At 44.0% G+C, this 19,803-nt stretch overlaps 2 protein-coding genes across 5 annotated transcripts in view; both read right to left on the reverse strand.

Annotated features, from left to right (window-relative positions):
- LOC125920139 (cationic amino acid transporter 3-like) overlaps window positions 1-19,803 on the reverse strand; it is a 357,875-nt gene that overhangs the window by 216,187 nt on the left and 121,885 nt on the right. The window lies entirely within an intron of this gene.
- LOC125920135 (cationic amino acid transporter 3-like) overlaps window positions 1-19,803 on the reverse strand; it is a 92,701-nt gene that overhangs the window by 51,532 nt on the left and 21,366 nt on the right. The window lies entirely within an intron of this gene.

Consider the following 19,803-nt stretch of genomic DNA (forward strand, 5'->3'; position numbering starts at 1 on the left):
CAGAGTTCACCTATAGTGACAAAGCTTTAGAGATATGCAGAGCCAGAATGGGGAATGCGGGTACTAATCTCTGCATAGCACAGCCCAGCCAACAGAGAAGATAGGCCAGCCACCAAAACGCAGATCACAAAAGATGGTCCTGCTTGATTTCTGACCACCTCACCAGCCAGGACATACACACCTATACCCACTGTGTGGCCCACACCCCGGGTCACTAAATCCAGAGTGCTCAATCTTCTCCGTGGGTCATTCTCAGCCACCGGTTCCTTCAGCGTAGGTCTGCGTACCAGTTTTTGACCAAATCTACGAAGTGCCTGATGCAGCATCTAGCTGGAACTGAAGAGGATTCCAGGATCAGAGAGCTGCAGCAAGTCCAGGGAGCAGAGTCTGGGATCAGGTTTGGTGAGGCTGAATTTAGCCAAGTTGAGTTGGGGTTGATGAGGTTTGTTACTCAGGCTTCAAAGCTGCTCCTTTGTATTTCACCTGGTATGTAATAGCCCTTCCTAAACCCTAAATAAACAATAAATATTTACTGAACAATGGTATACAACCAACTTACGAAAGTTCACAACCACAGCTCAGAAGTTCCCATGTCACCTGTTGCAGCCCGAGTATCACAGAAACTGAAACAAAAGATCATAAAAAATTAATGCCATTTACCCCCCAGAAAAGTGCCAAATATCTATCAATATTCTCCTTTTTACACACCACATGACAAAATCCCATTTGGTTTCATCTAACTCATGTAGCCTCGTGGGCTAATTAAGCTGTAGGACACAAAAGGTATGAAGCTATTGTGCAACAATTTGTAGATGAGATGTTTGTGTGGTGCTTCAGCATAAGTTATGACACATTAATTCATGGACTAGAGGACCTCGTTGTAGGTACAGAACCATTTCTCAAATATCATCTGAGTTTAAAATACAAATATTGGTCCCACTGTCTTAAAACTCTTTACGCCCAAATCAGTACCCAAGATCAGATGGCCCCCTTTCTCCTCATCCTGCATCATCCATTTAGCTGTACTGATGGCAAGGAAAGTACAGTCCAACCCTTCCCTTTACCCATCTAGGCCAACAGGGAGCACTGTGAGAAGAGAGGAAGAGGGAGAAAGAAGCAAGGCCTTCATAATTCCCAGAAAGAACTAGAGGACTCTCTCGTGAGGAAACACAGGAGAAATAGGTGCATACACCAACCAAGTGTCCATTACTAAGGAAGAAGAGCCAGAAAGGGCATTTTGTGAATTCTGACATTCAGTAAACCTCACCCAAAGCAACAAGGCAAAACTTACTACAGTTTATATGTCCACATTTATGAGAGTGTGATGGGTAGGAAGGAAAGCAGTAGGTCACCTAGCTCAGTTGCTCACAGCCAAAACAATTCGTTCTGTCTCCTCCCTCTCTGGGTTCCAGGAGAGAAGGTGAGCTCACTTCTGGAGAGAGTCTTCTCACTGGCCACACTGTGCTCTATAAACATCCTGGGCCATCTGTGATGTCAGTGGCCAGCCACCTGGAGACCCTGCCCTGCTCTCTGAGCTTATATTAAAACACAAACTTGTAACTCCCTCTTAATTTTCTACCATAGTTATTTTTCACTAGCTCAAACCATGGTCTCAATATGCCAAATACGTTTTGTTACTCAAGGAGCCCTACATGTGGTTCCTCCTTCCCCTTCCTCCACTGCTGCTATTCAAATGGCACCCTCCATCAAATGGAGCAAGACTTTGGTGAACAATTCACAGCAATGTCTCAGAAATGAATACAGAAAAACAGAAAACAAAGTCATGCAGCCCCCATTCTCCTCACTACTTGGGGTTTGGTTGTGAGAGAATTTTAGGAAATGTTGTCAAAGGGTTTTAAGGCAGAAAGACCAAGTCAAAATTGAACTGTCTTCTCTACATATTATCAAAAGGAATCTTAATGTTATGGGTCAAAGCTTCTGTGTACAAATCCATCTAGACTCCTTATTTGCCACCCACCAGTTCCAAGGTTATGATTTACTAACAAGCACACAACATAGACAGAGTCAATACTTAACTCATGGAATCTTGCTACACTATGAATAGCATTGACATGTTGCCCACCCACCCCCAGGCTTCAAATCCTTCAGTGGTTCCCCACTGCCCTTCCTTCATAGTCCTTCCTTCCTTCCTTCCTTCCTTCCTTCTTCCCTCCCTCCCTCCTTCTTTCCTTCCTCTTCCTTCCTTCCTTCTTTCCTTTCTTCCTTCCTTCCTTCCACCTCCTCCCTCCCTTCCTTCCTTCCTTCCTTCCTCCCTCCCTCCTTCTTTCCTTCCTTCCTTTCTTCCTTCCTTCATCATCTGAGCTGTGTTGATTCTTCCAGCCTGATCCCCTGTCCACTTCCTGCTGCAGCTGTAAGAATCAACACTCAACCTGGTCCCTTGCCTCCAATGTCCTCTTGTCCAGTTTGCGTAGCTAACCCCACTTCTCTTTAGTTCCCAGCTCAGAAGTTGCTTTCCCAGGAAGCCTCCCCTGACCTTATGCTGCCCTTCCTGTGTGTTTTTATAGCACCTAGCTTACCCCATGTGCCATCTATCCTAATGTACCAGAATTTCTGCTCAGCTGCCTGTGTCTTCTATCAAAGTGTGAGTTAGATTCTCAATAGATACTTATTGAACAAATACACAAACTGAGAATACAAATCTGAAAGAGAACATAATCCAGAATTCCTACCTAATTGCCTTTGAGAGATTCATACTTTGTAGCCAAACAGTATTTGTAATCCTGATTTAGGTAAAGATATAAATCATATTACCATCCTTGTAGAAGGCAAGCAAAATGAAAAGTGTGAAGGGAAGACAAACTGATGAAACCTTACTGTACATCATTCATGGCAGGTATAAGCCACACATGGTGACAAAGAATTGTCACATGTTTTGAAGATATCAGGCCCTATAATCTAGGTGGGATGTCCCAAGGCAGAGGTTCTTACTTTGGGGGACAGAGGGAGGCATAATGAAGACACTGGGGAACACTTTCAAACTTCATATCCTGTCCCTCTGGAGATTCTTGTCCACTAGCCCTGTGCTTCCCATTGCTACTGTAAATCACCCCAAATGACAAGAAATTGTCCTCAATTTCAAAGGGGAGAGATTACAAAAGCTTCCTTCACAGGAAAGCAGCACAGTTTAGCATTTAGGAGTAAAGGCTCTGCAGGCACATGATTCAGGTTCAAATCACAACTCAACCTTATACTGGGTACTCTGGACAAATTAGTTAACCTCTCGGTGCTTTAGTTTCAATAACAGTCAAATGAAAGTAAAAGTACTTCATAGGATAATTGTGAGGCATAACAGAAATTATGCCTATAAAGTAGTTAGCTCAGTGCCTAGCAAACAATATGCAATTAATATAATCTACCTAAAGTTTAATATTGAAATCCGATCCAAATTCCCAAATTTGAAAATCAGTTAGTCTTTATAAATTTCTAGCCCCAAAATCATCCACTAAAATTCGAGCCTGTTAGCTCGCCCTCATGAAACAATGAAAACAGCTTTATTCCATATACTTTGCCTTGAAATGCTACGTACCCCAATTAGACACCCCCCTACATGGTGCTAAACACTTGGAGGTTCTAAGCTCACTGGGTTAGTTCAGGCATCAAGAAAATGAAAGCCGTAAACAACAACAACAACATCATCATCATCATCATCATCATCATCAATATTTTTGCCTATGGATGCCTCATCTTATTCCGAGAAGGGGCAGTTCTGGATACTATAGTACTAAGAGCAATGAACATTATGTCAGAAATTTTGGATTTGAACCTTTCCTCATCCACTTCACTATATAAACCAGGGTTATTTGCTTGATCTCTCTAAGCCTCAGGTTTCCTCAACCACAAGGAACCTTACTTCACTTCCCTTACAGGATCCACATAAAAATTTGATGAGAAGATATAAAACATCACCCACTGCTGGTGGGAGTATAGCTGGGGTCACCATCCTGAAGCACAATCAGTGGAATTAAGAATGCACGCACCCTCCCACTCCGAAATCCCTCTCTGAGATATACACCCCAGGGAAACTCTGTCCTGAGTTTATAAGGAGACTCATATGAGCGAGTTCATCACAGGACTGTTTCTGATTTGGAGCTATGCCAGCCTCTGTTACTAGAGGAATGTGTAAGTAAAATGTGTCATATATATACAATGAAATATTACACAGCAGTCAGAAATTTTAAAAAGTAGATTAAAGATAACAACATGGGGGGCGCCTGGGTGGCGCAGTCGGTTAAGCATCCGACTTCAGCCAGGTCACGATCTCGCGGTCCGTGAGTTCGAGCCCCGCGTCAGGCTCTGGGCTGTTGGCTCGGAGCCTGGAGCCTGTTTCCGATTCTGTGTCTCCCTCTCTCTCTGCCCCTCCCCCGTTCATGCTCTGTCTCTCTCTGTCCCAAAAATAAATAAAAAACGTTGAAAAAAAAAATTAAAAAAAAAAAAAAAAAAAGATAACAACATGGGTACATTTCAGAAACAATGTTAAGTAACGGAAGTAGAAGCAGGATGAGGTATACAGCAGTTACATTTATATACATTTACAAAACAGCCAAAGAGCGTTGCCTATTTGTCAAGGATACGCACATACCTGTTAAAATTTTCTTGTCATTCTCTGATAAAACCTTCTACTGGTTTCTCCTTTTATGCAGGGTAGAAGCCAATGTTTGCATTTACAATGACCTACAAAGTCCTACAGTATTTGTCACTGACCCACCTGCTACTCAGCCTCTGTTTCTGTCTCTCCCCCACTCATATTTCTCTAGCCCCCTAACCATTCTGAACTCCTAACATACGAGGCAAGACCCTACCTCAGGGCCTTTGTACTTGCTGTCCCTATGACCATACCACTTATAGCCCAGATAGCCCCATGGTTGCTCACTTCACTGCATTTGGTAAAAGAACATGTATAGCATAGCCTTCCTTAATCACCATATATAAAACTACATTCTGCTCCTAACCACCCATGCCATCCCTTATCCCCATGCCCTCATTTTCCTAATAGCACTTGTCACTATTCAAGGTACTATATCTTTTAAATAATTGTATTATTTCCTCACACCAAAAGATGTATATTTCATGAAAGCAGGAAATTTTTATTGTTTTGCTCTTGGCCTAGTTCCCACACTACAACTGTGTATTTGTAGAGTGAAGGAATGTATCTAAATACACATATAGAGCAGGGATTGGGAGAACATTTGTTATATACACTGAAGGAAGTGCCTCCAGTGAGGAGGGGAAATAATAGAGATCAAGATGAAAGGGGTAAAATAAAATGCATTGAAAAGGGGCCCAACAGGAAGCAATGATGCTCAGTCCATGGCTGAGGGAGGGGTTGACTCCACTCTGTGCACTTCAGTTTCAACAAGGAATTGCATGAGATAATGTTGTGGGAGTTTAGTTGAAGGGTAACTGTACCCTGTAATTGTCAGGACATGGAGAACAACAGAGAAGGAATAGCTGCTAGAAAGAGGGTGGAGAACAAGGGAAGATGGGGCACCCCTCTTACCAGTTCCCTCCAAACCCATTTCCCTTTGCCCAATTCCTCTTTTGCCCTCATCTCCTTCAACTGTTCTGGAGTTTCCTTACTGGGCACTAAGGACATTTGTACCATGTTTCTCTCTCTGGGGAACCATCTCCAGCCACCAACCTCCCAACAAAGATACAACAGTGGTTCTTGTCATTTGCTGAATCACAGACCCCTCTGAGGTTAGTCACCTCAAAAAAATGTCCTACAGTCTTCTGAAGTCCATTCATAGATGCTGAGCAGGAATCCCAGAGGAGGACCATCTGAATGGCAGGGTCAGAGATGGGTAAGCCTTTTGATCATTTCTGTTTCCCTCAACTGTGTTGTGCAGGGTGGTCCTTGTGCTCTTTCCACATTTACTGAAGATGAGGGACAGTGGGCTGCAGACAAAGTATGAAGACACCAGAGAAACAACCCAAAGAACAAAATATCTGGGAATTAAATTATCACGTTTCATTACTCCAACACAAGCAGGCAGAAGAAAAATGAACAAGCAAGCTTACAGAAGACAAAGCAAAGCCATGATTGGGAATCCTGAGAAAGCCTACCACAAATCCAGTTCATAACAATACACAAAAACATCATCCTCAAGTGCTATTTTCAGAAAGGCCCTTTCTCTGTGCAGTAACTTACAATTATTCCAATAGTTTATATTCAGTCCAGACTCTCTGACCCACCTCTCAGAACCCTTCCTTAAAGCTTCCTCTACCCTCAGGCCCATCACCTCCCTCCTAGCTCAGCTTCTCACATCTTGACTTACCCTTCCTGGGATGAACCTTTGGCCTGAGTAAGTGCCTGTCCTGCCAGGGATGCCCTCCTCACTCCGTTTTATCCTGTTGCCATGTTCTAGGTCTTCTCAGTCCCATTCTACAATGTTTTCCCTTGTGTAAGGGAAGCATTTCCTAAGGCATCTTGACTGGTCCCATCTCCAACCTCCCTCCAATACCCATCTGCACTTAAGGTCCATCCTGATGCTCAGCTAAAACTAATTTTCCATTTCTGTGTGCTGGTGTCCTGCATGTGTCACTTAAATTCCTTTATAGTCTAAAAAGCTTCCAGAGGGCAGAGCCAGGATCTATCTACCTCCTTCTTCTGGAATCCACACTCCCACCTCCAATCTCACTACCCAGGACAAGAATCTGCTCATAATGATATGAAGCAACCGTAAGAGGCATTTAGGACAGAGAAAATAAATTTATATATATATATAAATATATATATAAATAAATAAATATATATATATATATTTATATATATATATATATACTTTGTTTTGCTTGTTTTGTTTTCTGTTTATTTGTTTGGGTATTTGTGTTTGTTTTTGTTTTTGAAAGAGAGAAAGGGCCAAACAGAGGTGTAAACAGGAGAGTAGAACAAGCACCATCATCTATTTCAAGCACATTTCCAGGATATTTCCCTAATGAGGGCCCTGGGTCTGTGAATCTCATTTTAACTAGGAAACAGTCTCTCAAAAGGAGGTGCTTGGTGCATAGGAGGTGCTGAAAGAAATGCAGAGAGAGGCCAGGGAACATGAAGCCAGCTTGTATGAATTCCACAATGCCCCCAACTCCCCCTTCCCTCCCTCTCCTCCGTGTATTTCTCTCAGTCTCTGAACTCCTTCCGAACTCCAAAACCAAAGTTCCATCCCAAATCTCCCACAACAACTCCTGTCAAGTCCAACAATCCACTCATTAAATTGCAGTCTGTCTTCCCCTCCCAGCCAGCCCCAACCACTGCTCTTTAGCCTAGAGGTCATTGTGTTCGCTGCTCTGTCTCTGAGAAGGGTACGGCCCTCATCTGGACATTTCCTTTTCAAAACATTTTCTAAGACAGTAAGTTCTACTGGCTCCTCTGGCTGGGTGTTAACACTCTAGCCCATCAGGAAGTTGGCCTAGTGTTTCCACCTGAATAGCCTCAAAGAGAGTTTGGATACCAGTTTTTTTGCTAGAAATTTGATAAAGACTTGAGAGGAAGGCTAATGAGGCTGTTAAATAATTATTTTACTTCCCAAAGTTCCAGAGAAGTGGATTTAAATATAACATCTGCAGAGATCATATCAATCCTCTGTATCCAAACATAAATCCTTTCTCACCTAAAGTATACGAAAACTCTCTTCCTCCTTAAAATTTCTGGACAATGAAGACTCTGGAGCCAATCCAACTAGTGACTCCCAAACACTCAACTATAAAGGTTTTTAGAAAGCTGAGCTACCCCAGAGTTTCTCAAGTCCTAACTCAAGCAGCCCTGCAACTGAGGTAGCGGCAGTCATGAATACAGGAGTAGAAGCTTCGAGTTCAGGGCAAGAGTTTTAAGTAAAGGTAAATGTTGTGTACATGTACAGCAACATGTCCAAGAGTGAAAGAGTTCACAAGGCATATGAAAAGGCAAATGAACAAAAGCCACCATGAACACTGGGGCTGAGTCTAATACCCAAGGGTAGAAGAAATTGGTTTCCAAAATCAAATGAAAAATGGAATCTTCCCAATTTCTCCTTCTGTTTGGCCTTCTCTTCAAGTCTGTGTCCAATCATGGTCTTTCATTTATATGTTCAACTAATATACTGATTCTCATTTATTCAGCACTGCAGATGAAGCAGAAAAAGCACAGAAATCTCTCCACACAAGTTCGTTACATCCTGTAGTTGAAAGCAAACAATAAACAAATAAGTTGTATGCATATACATTGTGTTGGATTTGCAATCAGCACTGCAGAGAAAAGGGAAGCAAGAAAAGGTTAGGATGTGTTCAGAGAGGGTGTTGTGATTATAAAATGGGTGATCTAAGAGAGCCTCACCTTCACACTGTTGTGCAACTTGTTGCACAGAATTTGTTCATCTTCCTCAGCTGAAACTCCGTACCCATAAACATTAACTCCCCATTCTTCCCTCCCTGCAGTCCCTGGCACCACCATTCTACTTTCCCTCTCTGAATTTGACTACTGTAGGTACCTCATATAAGTGGAATCACACAATATTCTCCTTTTGTGACCAACTTATTTCGCTTAGCATGTGTCTTCAAGGTTCATCCGGGTTGGAATATATGTCAGAATGTCCTTCCTCTTTAAGGCTGAATAATACTCCATTGTGTATCTCCCACATCTTGTTCACATTCCATCCACTGGCGGATTCACCTTTTAGCTGTTATGAATAATGCTGTTATGAATATGTGAATAGAAATATCTTCTTGAGTCCTTCCCTGAATTCTGTGGGACCAGAACCAGAAGTGGGATTCCTGGATCCTATGGTAATTGGATATGTAGTTTTTGAGACATCACCATGTGTATGTATATGTATATATGTATGTGTGTGTGTATATATATATACATATAAATATACATATACATATACACACATACATATATACATATACATATACACACCACATCTTCCATATCCATTCATCAGTTGATGGACATTATGGATGTTACCATAATTTGGCTATTGTTGATAGCGCTGCAATAAACATTGGGGTGCATGTGCCCCAAATCAGCATTTTTGTATCTTTTGGATAATTACCTACTAGTGCAATTGCTGGGTCATAGGGTGGTTCTATTTTTAATTTTTTGAGGAATCTCCATACTGTTTTCCAGAGTGGCTGCATCAGTTTGCATTCCCATCAGCAGTGCAAAAGAGTTCCCCTTCCTCCACATCCTCACCAGCATCTGTTGTTTCCTGAGGTGTTCATTTTAGCCATTCAGACAGGTGAGATGTGGTGTCTCATTGCAGTTTTGATTTGTATTTCCCTGATGATGAATGAGGCTCACCATCTTTTCATGTATCAAAATAACACCAGGATTCTTTACAGAGCTAGAACAAACAATCCTAAAATTTTTATGGAACCCAAATAGCCAAAGTAACGTTGAGAAAGAAAACAAAAGCGTGGAGGCATCACATCCGTACTTTAAGCTGAATGACAAAGCTGTAATCATCAAGAGAGCATGGTATTGGCACAAAAACAGACACATAGATCAATCGAATAGAACAGAAAACTCACAAATGGGCCCACAAATATATGGCCAATTAATCTTCAACAAAGCAGGAAGGAGTAGCCAATGGAAAAAAGTCTTTTCGGCAAATGGCGCTGAGAAAACTGGACAGCAACATGCAGAACAATGAAACCGGACCACTTTCTACACAACAATAAATTCAAAATGAATGAAAGACCTAAATGGGAGGCAGAAAATTGTCAAAATCCTACAGGAGAAAACAGGCAGCAACCGCTTTGACCTTGGCCGCAGTAACTTCCTAGTAGACATGTCTCCAGAGGCAGGGAAAATAAAAGCAAAAATGAACTATTGAGACCTCATCAAGATAAAAGGCTTCTACACAACAAAAGAAACAATCAACAAAACTAAAAGGCAACCAACGAGAATATATTTGCAAATGACATATGGAATCAATGGTTAGGATCCAAAATCTATAAAGAGTTCATCAAACTCACACCAAAAAAAAAAAATAAATAAATAAAATAAGCCAGTGGAGAAATGAGCAGAAGATATGAATAGACACTTTTCCAAAGCAAACAACCAGATGGATACAGACACATGGAAATGCCTAGTACATTTAGTTTTATAAATCTGTTCAACTCTACACATTTCTTTTGCATATATTTCATTTGATGCTCAGTGACAGACTACAGAAGCAGGTATTAGTGCTATTTTACAGATAATGAAACTAAGGCACAGAGAGGTTAAGTAAGTTGCCTCAAGCCACAGAGCTGGTAAGGGACAGAGCAAAGATTCAAATGACTGCACTGTGGTGCCCCCTTCTGTAAATTAGGCTCTGGGAAGCAGCCAGACCTGGTGCCTACTTGTGTGAGGGAGAAGTGACCCCCAGATGGCAAAAGACCTGCAGCCCTTCTCAGCATGTTCTGCCCAGGAGAGCTTGGCCAAGTGGAGGCCTCATCTGGGAAGTGGGGATGTCATACCTTACCCTCTGAATATGAAAGGCTAAAGCAGATCATTTACTAAAGATATTTGAGCTTTAAAACACAAGATTCAATCTATGGAAGGGGTGGATGAGGGGATAGCCAGGATAAGGGCTCAAAGCCTCAGTCTTCCCATTACCTCTCCTCACCCTATCCCTGTCTCCCTCTCCCTCTTTCTGTCTCCTGACCCCCAGGGGTCTCTTCCCCACCTATCTAGGCATAGGCAGCTGTCTCCCCCAAGCCATGGCTCACTAGCCTATGCAGTTGAGGCTCATTCATCCTCAAGCCTATGAGGACACATCACAGCCAGGGACGTCAGCCTAGCTTCCCAGCATCTTGCCCACCCAGCCCAGGGTCACTGTGGAGCTACAACCATGGCACATTTTACATTGCTGCCCCACATCTCTACCACCTGTAACACCCTGTCATATACTATCCCTTGAGGGTGGGTTCTCCAAGCTCTCTGTCTCTCCTGCAGACCCTGCCTCCTCCATCCCTCTGCCTCCCTAACATACTTTTTCTACCCCCCCCCCACACCTACATATTTCTGCCTCATCTGCCTATAAAGTTCATATTATCTCCCTCAATGTCATGTACTTACTGAGAGCTCTAGCTTATCTGATCCTCTCCTCTCTGTTCTCCTGTTCCTTGCTAAATAAATGAGTATTATTCTTCTTGTCTCCTAGGACACCTTCTAGAGTTCTGTGTCTCCTCCATCTTCCCACCTTTGGTGTTTGTCTGTCTCCCATTGTCCGAGTCACAAGGCCTGGTCCAGTTGCCTTTGACCAACTCAGGTCACAAACATTTGCTGGGGGAGTTCCTAGAGTGCTGTGTCTCTCTGTCTTGGCTCTCAGCCTCATCTCACCAGCTGCCAGGAGCTCCCACAGGACAGGGCCCTGCTCCCCCCTCTAGGTCTCCCCTCACTGACCAGCACATATAGAGTGTAGAGTGTGTGATTTGCTGATTCTGCTCCCTTGGAGAAAAGAGGGAACTGAGAAAGAAACCCAAGCAGGGACATCTGAGCCTACACTGTCCTGTGAGGTTTAGTGTCAGGGAAGCAGGAAGCTGGAGGGAATCCATCTCTAGTGGGGCAATGCTTTCTTTAGAGATCATAGGGCACCTGTGTGTGCATGTGGGTGGGTGTGCATGTGTGTATGTGTGTGTATGTGTGTGTATGAGTTTACGCACACACACCTAACAACACAAATGAAGGGGAGAGGAAGATGTGCATATGAGGCTCCAGGAGTCCAAGTCCTGTCTGGAGGTGAGAGTGTTCTGGGAGCTGGACTCCCAGACCCTCTGCAGCCCCAGCAGACACAGGCCCATGACTACAGGGACAGAGGGGGGCCAGCACAGCCACCACAGGATGAATGGAGGCTAGACTTTGGGCAGCCTCTATCCTCCCTGGGTTGGAATTTGTTCCATTAAGTGCACAATTCACATGGTTTTCTGTGTTCTGTGGTTCAGTCCAGTCCCCATGCTCCCTTCTTGTCCACACTTATGGGCGTTTCCTGTGTTCAGAGCTTAGAGTACTTGTTAGGTTGAACTGTATGAAATTCTTGATGGTCACTTGGTTTTGGCTTCTTTAGTCTATTACTTTAGTTTTTCCCTCGTCTAGACATTTTTTTGGACTCCAGGATAAGCAGAACAGACTGAGGAAGGACAAATAATAAGAGCTACTATTTACTGAGCACATACTACATGCTGAGAGTGTTGCGTCCTGACCACAGCACTAATTCTCACTACAGTCCCAGGAATTATTTCCTGCAGCCATTGCAATTACTTCCCACCTTTCACAGGTGAGTGAGTCCACGTGAAGAGGCTACATGGGGAGGAACAGGGCTGGGATTCCAGATCAGCCCAAGACCTCCTGCTTCACCACAGCCCCACCACCACCATCCCACCCACTGTCCCCAACCAGGGGAGTCCTGGCAGAGACTGGGAGCCAGAAGGCAATGCCTGCAGCTACACAAAAGGAAGGGGGAGGAGGACACAGGCCAAACTAGAACTCTGGAGTGGGCAGAAGAGCCCCCATGGAAGCGGCAGGGGCAAAGCCCAGGAACCACACCTGATATCCAGCAGGAGAGGGGTCAGTGGGAGAGAGCAACCCAGGAGAAGCACACTGAGGGCCAGGACTCACACTGGGAGGTGACTACAGCTTCAGGCAGCACCTGAGAGCGGGGAAGGAGGACCTGCAAGGAGAGGCCAAGCAAGGTGTAGACAGAGCAGAAGATGGTGACACAGAGGAACCAGGTTACAGAGTCTAGGACACCAGGGAGTGAGAGGTAGTGATGGCCTGGGCTCAGAAAGATTCAGTCCAGAAGGAAGTATGAAAAGTCTGAGCAAGGGAGAGAACCTGCAGAGGGAATGTGGAACTGAGGCAAATTGAGGAACCCACGGATAGAGGCAGTGCTCAGAGAGGGGGAGCAGGAGTCAGCCTCAAAGAGTGCAGAGAAGGGGGGTGAGGTGGAATTGGGAAGGATTGAAGGAGGTGGCGCGCGCGCACACACACACACACACACACACACACACTCTTACAAGGTGAAAGGAGCAGTTGTCTGCATATTGGCTTCCAGGTCCCAGTGAGGGATTGAGTCTACCCTACCCCTCCCCACTTTATCAAGTGGGAGCACTGGACATTCTGGAAGGGCACTCAAGGTCCACCTCTGCCAGGTATCTATGAGTCTGGAGAATTCTGTGAGAAGAGGAGTGAGGAGAGGCAGGAGGCTCACAGAGGGTCTTTGCAGGGTGTGCAGAACAGAAAGACTGACAGCTTTGCCTCTGCATCCTGGGTGAGAACTGCACAGCGGCTCTTTGAACCCCTCAGAGAGGTCCCCTTTGTTCAACCAATCAAGGGAAGACATGTGGTAGGTCTTCAAATATGGGAAGGGGAAGATAAAAAAATGTGTATCTGTCTTTTATCACTTCATGGCACCTGTAACTCTTCTTGTACATAGGAAGTTTTCAATAAAGTTATTTGCTCATCTTTCAACAGGTACCCAAAAATAAGTGCCGAAATCATTGGATATCAATCTCTTTCAATACTCAATCCCACACCCACCCTCACTCACTCACCCCCAGAAACTCAATATCTACCCCCAGGACAGTTTCCCCTGCCAAGCCTTCCAAGCACCCCAGTGATAATGAGACCTGAGCTCAAATCCCAGTCATTCCAACACCTCCTCCTTCATCACGTACCTGGTGTCCCTCCCTCCACCTCTCCCCCTTACCCATCCAATGCAACTTGGCCCCCTGGATGTCTCCCCCAAGACAGGCAGTCACTAATGAGCACTGAGCACTAGAAGGGGAGGGTTAAGGGCAGTGTAGTGGGTGGGAGGAGATTCCAGAGCTAGCAGATAAAGAGTCTCCTCAGCATCTGTCAAATGTGACATCTCCCTCCAGCATCCCTGTCTCTTGCCTCCTGGCTCCTGCCAACCCATCTCCCTGCTGAGGCTGAGGGACAGAGTCAGGTGCAAATTCATGGAAACCTACACACATAATCTCTGGTCTGCTCCAGACCCATTTTCTCCAGGAATGTCACCACCCCTGCCATCTTTCCTTGAAAACTCCCAAATACCCTGAGAAGCCAAAGTTTTAGATGGATCCTAAGGAGGACAGAAGTTGCTCTCACTGCTCAATATCTTGATCTCAGTCCCTTGTCTCCATAGCACGTCCCCAAAAGCAGAACTTAAACCTCATACAATGGCAAAAAGAGATCTCAGGAAGACTTTTCCAGCCTTAAGGAGATTGTGGGTGCCTCCAGAAACCAGGGGAGATGGGGAAAAGATATAGTTAGCCTGCCAAACAACTCTTCTCCTCTTGTAGGCAATTTCCACCAGAGGGTAGGGGGTGCTGTACTGTCCCTGGGAACTTGAGGGAACATTCTCAGCAACGACCTGCAAAGGGCTCAGAGGCCACAAGAGGGCAACAAAGAATAGCTCTCTTTGCAGAGCCAGCCCTGGGCCCAGGGTGCTGACATAGGGCTGGGCTGCACAAGTTGAGAGAGTCTTTGGCTCCAGCAGGAACCCATGAATTTCCCAATTCTGGAACCCCTGTGCAGTCCTTTCCCATGGCACCCCTTATTTTCTTTGATGCCTGAAATGTCATCACCCACTGCAGGCCCCTTTCCCTTTCTGTTGGCCCACAAGGGCTGTGTGGTTTTTCATACAGCAGGGGACATCCCAGCATGGAGGTGACACTTCACAGAGTCCCAGCTGATACCTAGAGCCAGAATGGAACCACATTTTCTTGCTTCTCATTCCAAGGGTCTTCCCATCTGTTCTGACTGTTGCACCTAAAGAAAAGCACACTTCATAGGCCCCAGTGGGAAGCCTACTCACAAACCGTGGTTTACAAAACCCATCAAAGCTGCACCCTTCCCCATGTGATACATGTTCACATACATGACGGTACACACAGGACTGTTAACCACAGAGCACAGACACGTACACCACAAACACCATGCACTGCACACTGTCACCCTCAGCACTTACACCCCTCTGCCCTTCAGAGTCCCACAGCCCCTGACCCTCTCCCCCTACTTCCTGAGCTGGAAGAGCAATGTCTCTTCATTCATCATTTGCTCTTTGTCCTGTTTTTCCAGAGGCTCCTCAAAGCTGCAGACAGGGAAGCACTTTCCAATTCTAAAATTCTAACTTTGTCCCTGTTTGACACAGCACAGCTTGGAGTAACAAGGGAAACAGAAGGGAAACAGAGGGGAAACCAGTGGTTTCTGAACTCCATTATCTCAATCTGCCCTGTTGATCATGGCCTTCCTGCCCAGGAAACGTCTGACCCATCCACAAACCACTAGACTTATCCTCACATCCTCTCAGCGTCCCTACACTCTGGATCCATGTCCCTTACAAAGAAACCACTTCCATAATTTGGGGAGAGGGTGCTGGGATCCATTTAACAAACTCAACCTGGTCTTATAGGCGCAAAGTGCAACAAGAGGATTTAAGTTAGACTCCGTAGAACGTCCCAGCACAAGGGGTCTGAAAAACCTCAGCTTGTGTGAAATTCACTAGGAATGTAGGAATGGACTTACCAGAGGCCTCCAAGAGACAAGGACATGGTTTGGGCCTGTCTGGCTAGTACTGTCAGAGACAGAAGTTTTCACTGTGATTGTGGTCATCCCAGCCTCAGGAGGTAGCACACAAAGACTTTTTGGAACTCTATGGCTCTCAGACAGAATGGGTGGAGCCTACAGTTATGAAGTGCAGCCTGGTTACACTATTCCAAAATCCTGATGGGATTCGGGGGATTTGGGGGAGACAGTATGCCTGAACCCTCCATAGTCTGGCCCTCTGGTCAGAGCAGGATATCTGAGCTCTTCCAATGCAAGCCCTTTGTGAAGGCTTCAGTTCAGGCCCCACCCAGTCTCAGGTCCTGGGACCCTGATGCCATCCCCTTGTGCCTGGCAGGGCAGAGACTCCCCATGCTCAGGCTGTGCAATCCCCCACACCCCAAACACAGACAGCCTTTCTCTTCTGGCCTCCCACTCACCCCACAAAACAGCCTGAGTCCTGCTACAAATGTGCACAAACCAAAGACATCTTCAGCTATGAGTCTTCTGGATCTTCTGGAACAGCACACACATATACACATGTGTGGGGAAATAGGTTCTACTTACATAAATGGGTTAGAAAAAAGCTTAGGGTGGAAAACTGCCACCACAGGGCAAAAGCACCGAAGCTTGGCTAGTGAGATAGTGTAGAGGAATTATGAGTTACTTGTTATATCACCTGCAGGAAATTACTTTCCATATGATGTCAATATACTAATGTACTTTGATCACAAACTCCACTTGCCCCCCAGGCCCTTTGCTTCTTGCACAAAGCAAGTTAATGATTACTATCTGATTGCTTTCTTCACATTCACCTCATGTGTAAGATCTTGAGGCCTCAATAAATACAGAGATGAAACCCCTTTGGGGCTCTTGTCTCCTCCTGGACATTAGCCACTCTCATATTCAATTCTGTATCCCCCCTCTCAAGAGAGAACTCTAGACTCATCATCTGTGACAGATGGTGACCCCGATGTGATGAGAAGAAAAGCCTATGTGACTAGAGGTCAATGTGGCTAGAAAGCAGTGTGTACTCAAAGACTACAGAATGCCATGGATTGACTAGAGCTCTAAAAGAAAAAAATGCATGAGACTTTAATCTCTCCTGATGAGGTAAGAGAAAAGTGAAACTATATTAGGAGCTGCTGCCGTGGAACTTTTGAGAGAATTATTATGGGAGACTCCCTATCCCCAGAACAGAAACAATACATTCATATAGCACTCTTTAAATTATTAATGATTATCCAGCAACACTGACCTTGGTTTCCTGAACAAGGAACATTTGACCTAGACATGGGAACAAATAGGTAATACACTAAAGGAACGCCATACATAAGGTGCCAATGTTCCACCTGAGGTCATTCTTACATGGTCTATTGTCACTACAGCCCTTCTGCCCCTGAGTGCGGATAATGTTATGAAGATATAGACCCACCCAACGTAAATACAAATTTTTCCAAGGAATCTAGACCTCCTTATTGTCAGCCAGACCCTTTGACACCCCTATGTCCAGAGAATGTCAACTCTCCGCTTTGTCATTGGAAAAAAAAATCTGTTCTTTTAAAGGAACAAAACATTCCCTCTGACATCTTTACCACGATGCTACAACCTATTAAGAATGACCTTATGGTGTTTACAGATGCCTCGGGGAAAACTCACAAGACTACTTGCCTTTGGAAAACTGGAAAAAAACGGAAACATATAATATACATTGAACCGAGATCTACCTAACTAACATTTAGAACTGTGAGCCATATTATTAGCTATAGAAACCTTTTCCCAACCCTTAAACAATGTCTCTGAGATGTCAAGGAGCAAAGACCACCCATTTCAGATTTCCCCACCAGTGTTCCAGGTAAAACTTAACCATGGGGAACAAATTGTCTTAGGTGGACCTAAATGTAAGTTTGTTGGTTTGGAATAGACCTGTTTATCAAAGGTCAAGTAAGCTCATGTTAGGACTTAAAGTAATGGTTAATTTTTCCTGCCTCCTAGTTTTCATGGTAATTGTTAAGATAGCTTTCAAAACCTTTGGAACCTAAAAAGTTTTGCTTGCATGATAAAGTGGGATTGAATCTAGGACTTTTAAAAAAAATTTTTTTAATGTTTATTTTTGAGAGAGAGAGAGTGCAAGCTGTGGTGGGGCAGAGAGAAAGAGGGAGACACATAATCTGAGGCAGCTCCAGGTTCTGAGCTGTCAGCACTGAGCCCAATGCTGGACTCCAACTCATATGACCCAAGCTGAAGTCAGATGTTTAACTGACTGAGCCACCCAGGCACCCCTAGGACTTTTCTAAATAGGATAGGATGCTAAAGCATTGATTACCAAACAAGGCTTATCTGCTTTTTGCTTCTTACTGCAGAGAAACTAGGGATATTAGGGTCTGATGGTAAACATGCTTTGTGCTTTATAACTTTCTGAGGTTTTGTTTAACAAATTTCCCAAGATTTAAATTGTAAATGAAGTCTTTTTGACCAATTAGGCTTCTTTGGTATGCTAAGTTACTCTGGAAGCACAATCAAACACAGAATAAGCCTTAGGTTACATTTGAGTAAATTCTATAACTATTCTAGAGATTATATGCAATTCCTAGTTTTAATATTTCTTTGGTATAAGGTCATCACTTGATATTCTAATTATTGAAGTGTTATGTGCCACAGAAATAACTGAATGTCCTTGTCACTTGTATTACATCTTTTAATCATGTCCATTTTTGAGTCTTTTTTTCCTAGTTTTGTGACTCTTGTTGGAAGACCTCTTCACTGTTGTAATTTCCAGTACACAGACAGTCCTTCCTGCTCAAGAATGCTCCGGTTCCCCCAAACTCTATCTTTTGCTTTCATAACTCCCCTATACCTACCCCAACTGAGCAATGTTGACCCATTGGTAGGGGCATCTCTATGCCCCTATTCAGCCAGAAGAAGTTACAGAAGAGAAGACCATCTTCCCCCAGCAACCTTAAAGATTTTAAGGGTCAAATAGTTCAGGGGGGAATGATGTGGGGGGGGGGGGTAAGGCAGAAGAAAATGGCAGACAAAATGAAATTTCCTAATAATCCACAAAGTTAAGCAATTGTAGAACGAGCACATAATAAACTTAAAAATGCTTTAAAAAAAAAAAAACAAACAAAGGGAGAATTACCCAGGGTTGTCTATATTACAACCTCAACTTCTCCTTGATTGTGCTATTATCACTCTTAACTTTGTAAATCTGGACCCTCAAAGACTAATGCAGTTGAGCAACATTCTTCTAAATTAGATAAACCCTCCTGTCCTATGGTGCTATACAAAATCCACCTGGGGTAGAGGATATGCTTGTGTTCTTTCAGATTCCAGGCCTCTATGGAGTGGAGACACCCCAGAATATGAATGAGTGACCACCGTCCCCCTCTTTCAAGATGGAAGAAGCCTCTTTATTGACTCCTCATCCTATAGCCACTCTACAAACCTAAGTCCTTGCCCCTGATATAACATGGGAAGCCTTAAACGCCTGTCTAACCAGGCCTGCATCCTCTTAGAGCACAATGGTATTGCATATATATCTCCGATTTGCATCTGAAGGTTATGATCTCCATCACTGGTATTCATTAAACAGACAAAGGTGATTCATAAGCCTTTTAATCATGGGGATCCTAGCCATCGTAAGCATTATAGCCTCTGCTACCATTGCTGGAATTAGCTTTCACCACACTACCAAACTGCACATGTACTTAACCAAGTTATGGTAAACACTACCAAAGAGCTAATAAGCCAAACTTCTATAGACAAATATTGGCATGCCTTCAAGCCTTGAGGCTGCCATTGAATTTATATGAAAAACACAAAAGGCACTAATCCTCCATTATAACTCTGGGAGTGGAATACTTTTACTGTGTCGTTTTTGTGCTCTTGCAGAATCACCCTCCATATCACCTGACAGGAAAAGACAGATTAGGAGCTCATCATGACAGTCCTCGCATGTAAACTGTAGAAGACAAAAACAAAAAAGGGGGAATTGTAGGGAAATATGTTCTACTTACACAAATGGGTTAGAAAAAGCTTAAGGCTGCCACCACATGGCGAAAGTACCCAAGGTTAGCCAGTGAGATACTGTAATGGGATCACAAGTAACTTATCACCTGCACTGAATTACTTTCCACTTGATGTCAATATCCTAATGTACTTTGATCACAAACTCCAATTGCCCCTCAGACCCTTTGCTTCCCTGCGCACACACGTTAATGATTATTTTGGATTGTTTTCTTCACATTCACCATATGTGTAAGATCTTGAGA

This window comes from Panthera uncia, chromosome B4 (assembly GCF_023721935.1).
Source record: "Panthera uncia isolate 11264 chromosome B4, Puncia_PCG_1.0, whole genome shotgun sequence".
NCBI classification, from domain to species: domain Eukaryota; kingdom Metazoa; phylum Chordata; class Mammalia; order Carnivora; family Felidae; genus Panthera; species Panthera uncia.